Genomic DNA, 10,036 nt, shown 5'->3' on the forward strand with positions numbered 1-10,036 from the left:
TTTGCTGTGGGTACAGTCTACTCCCATAGACACTTGTGTTTGTGGGGTTTATTTTTTTTGGTTGTCTGTTTTTTAATATATTTTTATTGATTTCAGAGGAAGGGAGAGGGAGCGAGAGATAGAAACAACAATGATGAGAGAGAATCATGGATTGGCTGCCTCCTGCACACCCCCTACTGGGGATTGAGACTGCAACCCAGGCTGTGTCCTTGACCGGAATCAAACCTGGCACCCTTCAGTCAGCAGGCTGACGCTCTATCTACTGAGTCCAACCAGCTAGGACTTATGTGTGTGTTTTTAAAGAGCTATTTAAATTTTACTCTCATTTTGATCAATATGAATTGCAGGCAAATTGGGAGACATTCTGGTCAAATTTTGTCGTGGTTTTGTTTTTTTTTTAAAGCTACATCTATTGTTTTTTAGTGCAAGCACATAGGTATATTAAGAACCATAAAATCATCAAACTCTGCCAGTATTTAATTACATTTTATAATATGGTATATCAGTTCTGACTTAAAAGAATAATGTGATATAATACAAACTTGCATTAATATGTGCATAAAAATATTCAATGGGACCTATAGTTGTTGCAGGAAAGTATTCCAAGGGTTAAGTGAATAGCACAGTGGTTTCAAATCCTTGTTTAAAATATGCCCCTTCTGAGAAAAAAAAGAGAGAGAAGAAAAATGATGGGTATTCACATGATTGACAACCTTTCCAAATAGAAGTGTTGCTATAATTAAGCAATAATGTATGAGTGAGTGTACATTATGACAAATTGGAAGCTTGGCTGATTAGATTGAGCATATAAGTTGTCAGTATAATTATCATATTTTAATCATTTTTCTCCATTTTTTATAACAGCATTGTCTTCAGCCTCATTTGGTGCTTATTAGATTGATATTCTAAGAGGAATTGTACAACATAAAACATGTCCTTAAACAGGATGAACTTTAGATAAGGCTTTGGGAACGTCTATAAACATTTATAATGATGGCTGTTCTGTTGCTACCTTCTTCTAGCCACTGTTTGCCTTTGTGCAAAAATGGAGATTTCTTTTCAGGATAAAGTGGGTAATCTTGAGCCTGTATGTCTCTCTGAAACATCGCTATATTTCAATAGAAGCAGCCAAAATATTTATTAAAACTGCCTTCCCCATGTAGGGTTTCCCCCATCCACTGCCTGTTCTTATCTGCAGACAGATCGTTCAGATGGATAACTCAATCCTTAGAGTGGCTCCTTTGCTTCTCTTGCTTGGTTTGACTCTGCAATCAGAAAGGTTGAGTCTGCAAGACACACAGGAAAGGCACTTTGTGGGGAGGAGGGAGATGGAGGTGAGGGTGCAGCTTCTAATTACTCCCCAATGAGGAGAGGATGCTAAAGGGAATGGTAAGACACCACTTAGTAACCAAGATTTCAATTTCAGAGCCTGAAAACGGATTATCCTCACGCTATGACATGGACATTTAGGAAGCACATTAAGTGACTTGAATGTATATATTTAAAAAATATTTTTTTATGGATGTCAGAGAGGCAGCGAGAGGGAGAGATAAGAAACATCAACGATGAGAGAGAATCATTCATCGGCTGCCTCCTGCATGCCCCCCCACTAGAGATCCAGCCCTCAACGCAGGCATGTGCCCTGACAGGGAATCGAACTGTGACCTCCTGGTTCACAGGTCAACGCTCAACCACTGAGCAACACCCACCAGGCAGCCACTTGAATATTAATGTTCCTTTTCCTGCCCCACATCAGGATGCTAACTCTCAGTAGTCCCAGCAATCCCTCCTCCTACCATGGAGATAAAGTCTCCATCAGGCTCCCAAGTCTCTGCTTTTGTCCTGGCAAGTCACAATGAGTTAGAGTCACCGGAAATGTAGGGTTTGGGGTGTATAAGAATGTGCACGTCTAGAACCTGGTAGAGTCTTATTTCCTCCAGTAGTTCAGGCTCGAAGAGAGAGATGAGGGCTTTAAGGACCTCCCTCCAAAGAGGCATGCCCTTACCTTATGAGCGTGCGAGCTGTGATATTTTCTCATTTATTCATAATCTTTGACTGAAGTCCCCACTCACCCCCCCCACCACCACCAATGGAACTTGTTAGAGACGTTTGTTGTATGGATGTGAATGATGTGATGGTAACATTATCACTACCTTGCAGTAAGAGTGGTCTGGACCACTAGTCAGTTAGCATCCTAGCAGATCCACCCATCTCTGGCAATAAGTGGAGGATACATCACTCCTCAAGACGCCCAAATAGCTAGCCCAGGGGTGGGCAAACTTTTTGACTTGAGGGCCACAATGGGTTCTTAAACTGGACCGGAGGGCCGGAACAAAAGCATGGATGGAGTATTTGTGTGAACTAATATAAATTCAAAGTAAACATCATTACATAAAAGGGTACGGTCTTTTTTTTTTTTTTTAGTTTTATTCATTTCAAACAGGCCGGATCCGGCCCGTGGGCCGTAGTTTGCCCATGGCTGAGCTAGACTCACAAGCTGCTTTTCTGTTGTCCATAAGCCCATTTATAAAAAGATTTAGGAATTATATTGAGAGATTGTCTATATTTATTTTCATTCATGTTTTTCCCTCCATCAATGCCATGCATAAAACATCACAGCGTTTTACATTTTGTCCTGAATGACATGGACTTGGTCATTGACATGTCTGTTCTACCGTGGTTGATTTCACTGTTTCTTAATTTTATAGTTACATCTAACATTTTACTTCCGATTGTATAAAACAGCAGTCTTTTACCAAAATAGGAAGGGTTATATTGTTTAGTCACTTTATGGCTCTAAGGTCTAGTCTCAACTTTTTAAAAATATGTCTTTATTGATTTTAGTGTAAGGAAGGGAAGGGGATAGAGCGATAGAAACATTGATGAGAAAAACATTGATCAGCTGCCTCTTGCTTGCCCCCTACTGGGGACTGAGCCCACAACCCAGGCAGGTGACTTCCTGGTTCAGAGGTCAGTGCTCAACCACTGAGCAACCCTGGCCAGGCTAGACTCAACATTTTTAAATTAAATCTTTATTGTTGAAAATATTACATATGTCCCCATTGGCCCCCCATTGGCCCCTTCTAGCCTGATCCCACCTGCCACCCCAGGCCTTCACCACCCCATTGTCTGTGACCATGGGTTATGCATATATGCATACAAGTTCTTTGGTTGATCTCTCCCCACCCACCCATCCACCTGCACCTATCCTCTGAGATTCCACAGTCCATGTTCCATGCTTCTATATCTGTGGATCTATTTTGTTCAGCTGTTTATTTTGTTCATTAGATTCTACCTATGCGTGAGACCATGTGATACTTGTCTTTTTCTGACTGGCTTATTTCACTCAGCATAATACTCTCCAGGTCCCTCTATGCTGTCTCAAAGAGCAAGAGATCCCCGCCCCCTTTTTTATGGCTGCATAGTTTTCTATGGTGTACATGTAGCACAGCTTTTTATCCACTCATCTACGGATGGGCACTCGGGCTGTTTCCAGATCTCAGCTATTGTAAATTATGCTGCTAGGAACATAGGGGTGCATACCTTCTTTCTGATTGGTGTTTTGGGTTTCTTAGGATATGTTCCTAGAATTGGGGTCACTGGGTCAAATGGCAGTTCCATTGTTAATTTTTTGAGGAAACTCCATACTGTTCTCCACAGTGGCTGCACCAGTCTGCATTCCCACCAGCAGTGCACGCGGGCTCCCTTTTCTCCACACTTTTGCTGTAAAGGTTCTTAGTTTGATGTAGTCCTATTTGTTTATTTTTTTCTTTGTTTCCTTTGCCCTAGGGCAGTGGTTCTCAACCTTCTGGCCCTTTAAATACAGTTCCTCATGTTGTGACCCAACCATAACATTATTTTCGTTGCTACTTCATCACTGTAATGTTGCTACTGTTATGAATTGTCATGTAAATATCTGATATGCAGGATGGTCTTAGGCGACCCCTGTGAAAGGGTCGTTCAACCACCAAAGGGATTGCGACCTACAGGTTGAGAACTGCTGCCCTAGGGGATGTGTGTGCAAACATATTGCTACATGAGGTGTCTGAGATTTTGATGCCTATGGTTTCTTTTAGAATTTTTATGGCTTCACAACTTACATTTAAGTCTTTTATCCATTTTGAGTTTATTCTTGTGTCTGGTGTAAGTTGGGGGTCCAGTCTCCCCGTTTTGGCTGCCTGTTGGGATTTGTGTCTATGTATTGGTAAGTCTGCTATGACATTCAATCTCTAGTGCAGGGCAATGTTAGACGCTGTTTCTGACTGACCCTGAGTCCCCTGTTTCGGGCTCTCAGTGGCCCACAGCTTGTGGCTCCCTCTGCTGGGGCTGGGTGCCTTTGGAAAGGACCAAGAGATGCCCTGGGGTCTGCTTTCCTTAGCCCTGGGCCCAGGAGGAGGTCAGGCAAAGACTGAAAGCCTCCAGAGATCTGCTGCTGCCTGCAGTCTCACTGTTCTCATTGGTTCCAGGCTATCAACCACAGGGTGGGGCAATTGCCTTCCCCCCAGGAAAAAAACTGCCTGGATAGCAAAGGTCAGAAGGAAAAAGCTGTCCTCGACAGGATGAGGGAATTACTCAGCCCAGGAGATGGGGTGGCTGCCCTCTGAGCTCCAACCACAGAACCCCCAACCCTGGACTGTCTTCACACAGCTCCAGTCCACTCTGCCTTCCCTCTGCGGGAGTCCAAGGTGAGTGGCTGCACACGAAATTTTGTGTGTTGGCCCTTTAAGAGGATGCCTGCATTTCCAGCCATCTCTCCCTGGCAGACAGCAACCCTGCTGCTTTTCACAGCCAGATGTTCTGTGGGCACCTTTCTCAGTTCTGATGCTCTGGGCTGGGGAGCCCAGCTTGGGGTTTAGACCTCAGAGTTCTCAGTGGGGATCCCCATAGCTGAGATATTCCTCTGGGACTTCAGCTGCTGTGTGGGGGAGCCTGGCCAACCCGTTCACGCCTCTGCACTTCCTACCAGTCTCCATTCTGTCTCCAGTCTCCACCCTTGTTTATCAGGGTTCTCTCCAGCTAGCTTTCAGTTGATTTTAAGGGTGTTTTTTCTGTGTTTTAGTTGTATTTCCAGTTTGGTCTTGGGAGAGTGTCAGTGTAGCTTTCACTTACTCTGATGTCATTTCAAATCTAGACTCAACATGTTTAATGTAGAAACAGCATCAGCTGCTTATGGAAAAATGGAAATGGCGCCGAACTCCTGGCAAATCTTCACATGACGTGACCATCATCAGGCCTCTTTCTGCTATGAAAAGGGCATCCCGATCTCTGGACTGTAATGCCATGTGGGGAGGAGTCTCATGTTGTACATACACACCTGCAAGGACTTTTTAAAAAAATATATTTTATTGATTTTTTACAGAGAGGAAGGGAGAGGGATAGAGAGTCAGAAACATCGATGAGAGAGAAGCTCGATCAGCTGCCTCCTGCACACTCCCTACTGGGGATTTGCCCGCAACCAAGGTACATGCCCTTGACCGGAATCAAACCTGGGACTCTTCAGTCCCCAGGCCAATGCTCTACCCACTGAGCCAAACCGGCTAGGGCTGCAAGCTCTTTTTGCCCCTCCTCCCGGCGTCCCTGCTTGGGTCTCCTGGAATTTGCATACAGGTTCTCTCTTCAAGCCTTGTCCTCCATCCTCCAGTAACATTCACAGATTTGCAGGGGAAATGAAATACTGCAGCGACCTTTTTAATTCCCCCGACTTTTTACAATCTTGGAAAAGTTAACGCAACAGCAGGAGTTTAATCATATTCACGGACGTAAAAGACAAAATAAGGCACCTCAGCCTTCTGAGGGCAATGTGACCTCCAGGCATCAGACACTGTCCCTTGGGAAGCGGAAACCGAGCTTGCGCGCGTCTCTCAGGACGCATGGCTCTATCCCGGGCTGTCACCCCCGTCTGCTGCTCACACGCCTGCGTCTGGTCTCTGCCTTGAACTTCCTTCTGCATTGCCTGTTTCTTTCCTAAGCACGTCATCTTGATTGATTCAGAGTGCTCTTGATTCACAGGTATCTCGTTTTGGAAATGCATCCTGTTACACTGGATACGTAAAGTCTTTCCAGTACCAGGGACCCTGTGGACATGGCGCTCGATGCCAGATTCTCATTTGTTTACACGGGTGTCTAACAACTGGTGGTGATTCTTAAAAATCAAACGCAGTGGTTCCTGCGATTCCCTGGGGGGTCTCGCAGCGCCCCATCATTTAGCCAAGTGTCATTGTGTGTGCTGTGTAGTCTTGGGTCTCAATTGTTGTGCAGTTGGGTTGATGGATGAGATGGCCTAAAGAAAAGTAGGAAAGAAAGAAAAAGAAAAAAGAGAGAGAACAGGATTCTTCGCAGAGCCCATGGTGACAGAGCGGATCGGCTTTCTCAAATCCCCCGTCCACACGGCCATTGTCATCGAGGTGATGGATGGAGAATCCCATCGGCTCTGAGCTGTTGGTCAGCCTGATAGGGAACAGCAGTCCTTACAGCCCTCACCGTGTTCCTGCCAACAGTCCTGAGAGGTCAGCCACCCGGACATCTGTGCACTAGAGACGGGCTTCTGTCCTTCCGATGCACGCGAGATTGTCAGTTTGAGTGTCATGAAGGTTTTGCTTTAGGGGTAGTCGCCTCTAGAAAGCAGAGCACTGAATTGCTCATGTTCCGTAACTACTTCACAGTCTTAAATTGAGCTCTGCTAACGAATGTAGGTGTGTTAGTGCGACTGGGAAATTGATATTAATTTTTTTCAGCTTGTAAACACTGTCTACTGAGTGTGTTTTGTGGATTATACGGAGTCTTGCTACCTTTCCAGGTCACAGTTACCCTCTCAGACACGGGTCCCCATGAAAGCTGAAGGGACAGATGGGTGGACTACACATGATTTACCTTTTATTTTATTTTTTAAAAATATATTTTTATTGATTTCAGAGAGGAAGGGAGAAGGAGAGAGAGAAACATCAATGATGAGAATCATTGATTGGCTGCCTCCTGCACACCCCACACTGGGGATCGAGCCCACAACGGGGCATATGCCCTTGAGTGGAATCGAACCTAGGACCTTTCAGTCCGCAGACCGATGCTCTATCCACTGAGCCAAACTGGCTAGGGCACCTTTTATTTTAAATGTTTAACTTTTAAATATATTTTTATTGGTTTCAGAGAGCAAGGAGAGAGTGAAAGAGAGATAGAAACATCAATATTGAGAATCATGGATTGGTTGCCCCCTGTACCCCCTCCCCCCACTGGGGGTCGAGCCAGCAACCTGGGTATGTGCCTGCCTGGGAATCGAACCAGCGATCCCCTGGTTCCTGGGTTGATGCTCGACTATTGAACCAACTGGCTGGGCTATATGATTTATCTTTAGGTCTGATGTTAGTAGGCACCAGGCATGATATGTTATAGATGCTTGAAGAAAAGATTTTTATTTCTCTTTTACTGTGAAACAGATTTCCAGGAAATCATCAGTTAACTCAAACATAGGCTATGTTAGCATTGACCCAAATCAAGTATGGTTGCAAGAATATATATTTAGTGAATTGATAGTCATCTTAATCTTTGATAAATATTTAAACTCTAAAATATCATCTATTCCTTATCATTGACCTGAAGATTTTTGACCAGGGAGTCCTTTCTATTTCAAATTGCTTATTTCTTGGTTGAGCTGGAAGATACTGAAAGGAAAAAAAAAAAAAAGGTGTCATTGCTATGATCTGAGACTGGGGAACTTCAGGCTCCATAAATTTGTTTTATTTGATTTAGATGAGGCAGCAGGTAATGTAACTGGACACAGTTGACAAGAAATTAGTTTTTATTTAAAGAACTATTTGAAGAACACGCTCATTAAAGAAAATTTAGGGGGAAAGTACAAACGTAAGCGGAATGTACAAATACACGGATAGTTCTATCACCCATGTAGGCGATATGTGACTAGTATTTTAGAAGTGCCATTTGGCTTTTTGGAATAGACCAAGGCAAGAGTGGCAGGCGCATTTTAATGTTTTGAAAACAAAAAATATTAAGATTGAAGGTCAGTAACAAACTTGGGGGGAAAACAATTTTAAAACAAATCCTTATAACAGTTCATTTTCCCCCTGATTATGTCTAGTTATATATATATATGTATATATATATATATACACACACACACACACATACATATATATGTGTGTATATATATGTATGTATATGTATTAGCATCTCCCTTCAAAATGTTACGATCAACAACTTTGTGTGATATGGCTGGTGACATGCATTATTTAATTTCAGAAGCTATGCATCTGATTATTAAAATGTTTATAAAGAAAACCTTTGCAATAAGAAACTAAAAGTATATGTTAGAAATCAACAAGCTCTTAACACACACACACAAAACTCTTTTATGAGAATTATCTTATTAGGAAAATACAAAGTCCATCCAATCTTTCAAAAGACCAGAGCAAAATGGGAACAAAGTGCAATTCCAGCAGATGGTGGTAACATCCAGTCTTATCTGTAAGTAAGCCAGATGTCATAGGCTCTTCTTGGTAGACTGTCCTCATGCCGTGTGACTCTGCTGAGGCCATCCATGTTGTCGTATCTACAAGAACAAACACACACAAGTCCAATTTCACAAGTGTTTCTATGTCGCGGACCTCTTGTGGGGTGATGCAGAAGGGGGTAACCTTGTCCATCTGTTTGAATAGCCACCACCTGGGGCTTCCTGTCTTCCGGACCAGGTTTCACTTTGGTTCTTTTTGATCTTGTACTTCTTCTTCAGGTATTGTGCTGACCATGTGTTATGACCATAATATGTTTAATGATCTGTCTCCTGTTTGTGTGGACATGAGAGCTAGGATTATCACCTCGCAAAGTGAATAGACAATGCCAGTAATGTTTTAGTAAAAGAGGGAAATGTGTGTGTGTGTGTGAGAGAGAGAGAGAGAGAGAGAGAGAGAGAGAGAGAGAGAGAGAGAGAACGAGAACATATTGGGAGAGGAATTAGGTCGAAATTGACCTGGGTTTGTAGTCCCATAGAGCAAATGGGACCTGGTGAGAATGGACCAGCAAGACAGGTTTTCAGGTCATTACAGGAAAGATCTTATTAAAAACAAGAGCTTTCCCACAATGACTCGGATTGCCTCAGTATGTGAACCTCCTGAGGTGGAGATGCTAGCAGAAGCCACGTGAGTATCTCGGAGGGATGATATACAACGAGATTAAATGAACTCTAAACTCCCTTCTGACACCATGAATCTAATTCTAGTAAGGTGTCAATTCTAAATGGAGTCGGTAAGGGGAAATGACACGACTGAATCAAAAAAATTTAGTTTTTAATTGAAAACGAACATGTTAAATTAGCAGCTACTATACGCAGACAGGGTTCTAGCCATTTGGATACCCCTCTGACAATGGCAAAAAGATCCCTGTCCTTAAGGAGTTTAGATGCTAGTGAGGGAGATAGATGACAAACAAGTAAGAGAATCACAGAAACTAATTTTAGGTAGTGGTTAGTGCTATGGGAAAAAATAGGCTACTGTACAGAGAGTGACTGGGGTTGGGGCCGGCTAACATTAGATGAACCATCAAATAAGAAATACATATGTTTAATAATAGTCTGTATTTCAGTAGCATTCCTAGAAAAACAATTTCCAGGACATACTTAGTGTTGGCACTGCAAAACGTTATCTCTGGGACGCTGGTTCTGTGGATTAGGTGGGTACCACAGAGGGAGGCAGCACCCTGATCTGGAGAACTTAGAACCATTTGGGCTTAAAAAAAAGTTTGTTCTGCTGAAACTGGTTTGGTTCAGTGGATGGAGCGTCGGCCTGTGGACTGGAGGGTCCTGGGTTCGGTTCCGGTCAGGGGCATGTGCCTTGGTTGCGGGCATGTCCCCAGTGGGGGATGTGCGGGAGGCGGCTGGTCGATGTTTCTCTCTCATCGATGTTTCTGGCTCTCTCTCTCCCTTCCTCTCTGTGAAAAATCAACTCTCTCTCTCTCTCTCTCTCTCTCTCTGTGTGTGTGTATATATATATATATATAAAGTTTGTTTTTGCCCTACCCAGTTTCGCTCAGT

The sequence above is a fragment of the Myotis davidii genome, unplaced genomic scaffold, assembly GCF_000327345.1.
Source record: "Myotis davidii unplaced genomic scaffold, ASM32734v1 scaffold174, whole genome shotgun sequence".
NCBI classification, from domain to species: domain Eukaryota; kingdom Metazoa; phylum Chordata; class Mammalia; order Chiroptera; family Vespertilionidae; genus Myotis; species Myotis davidii.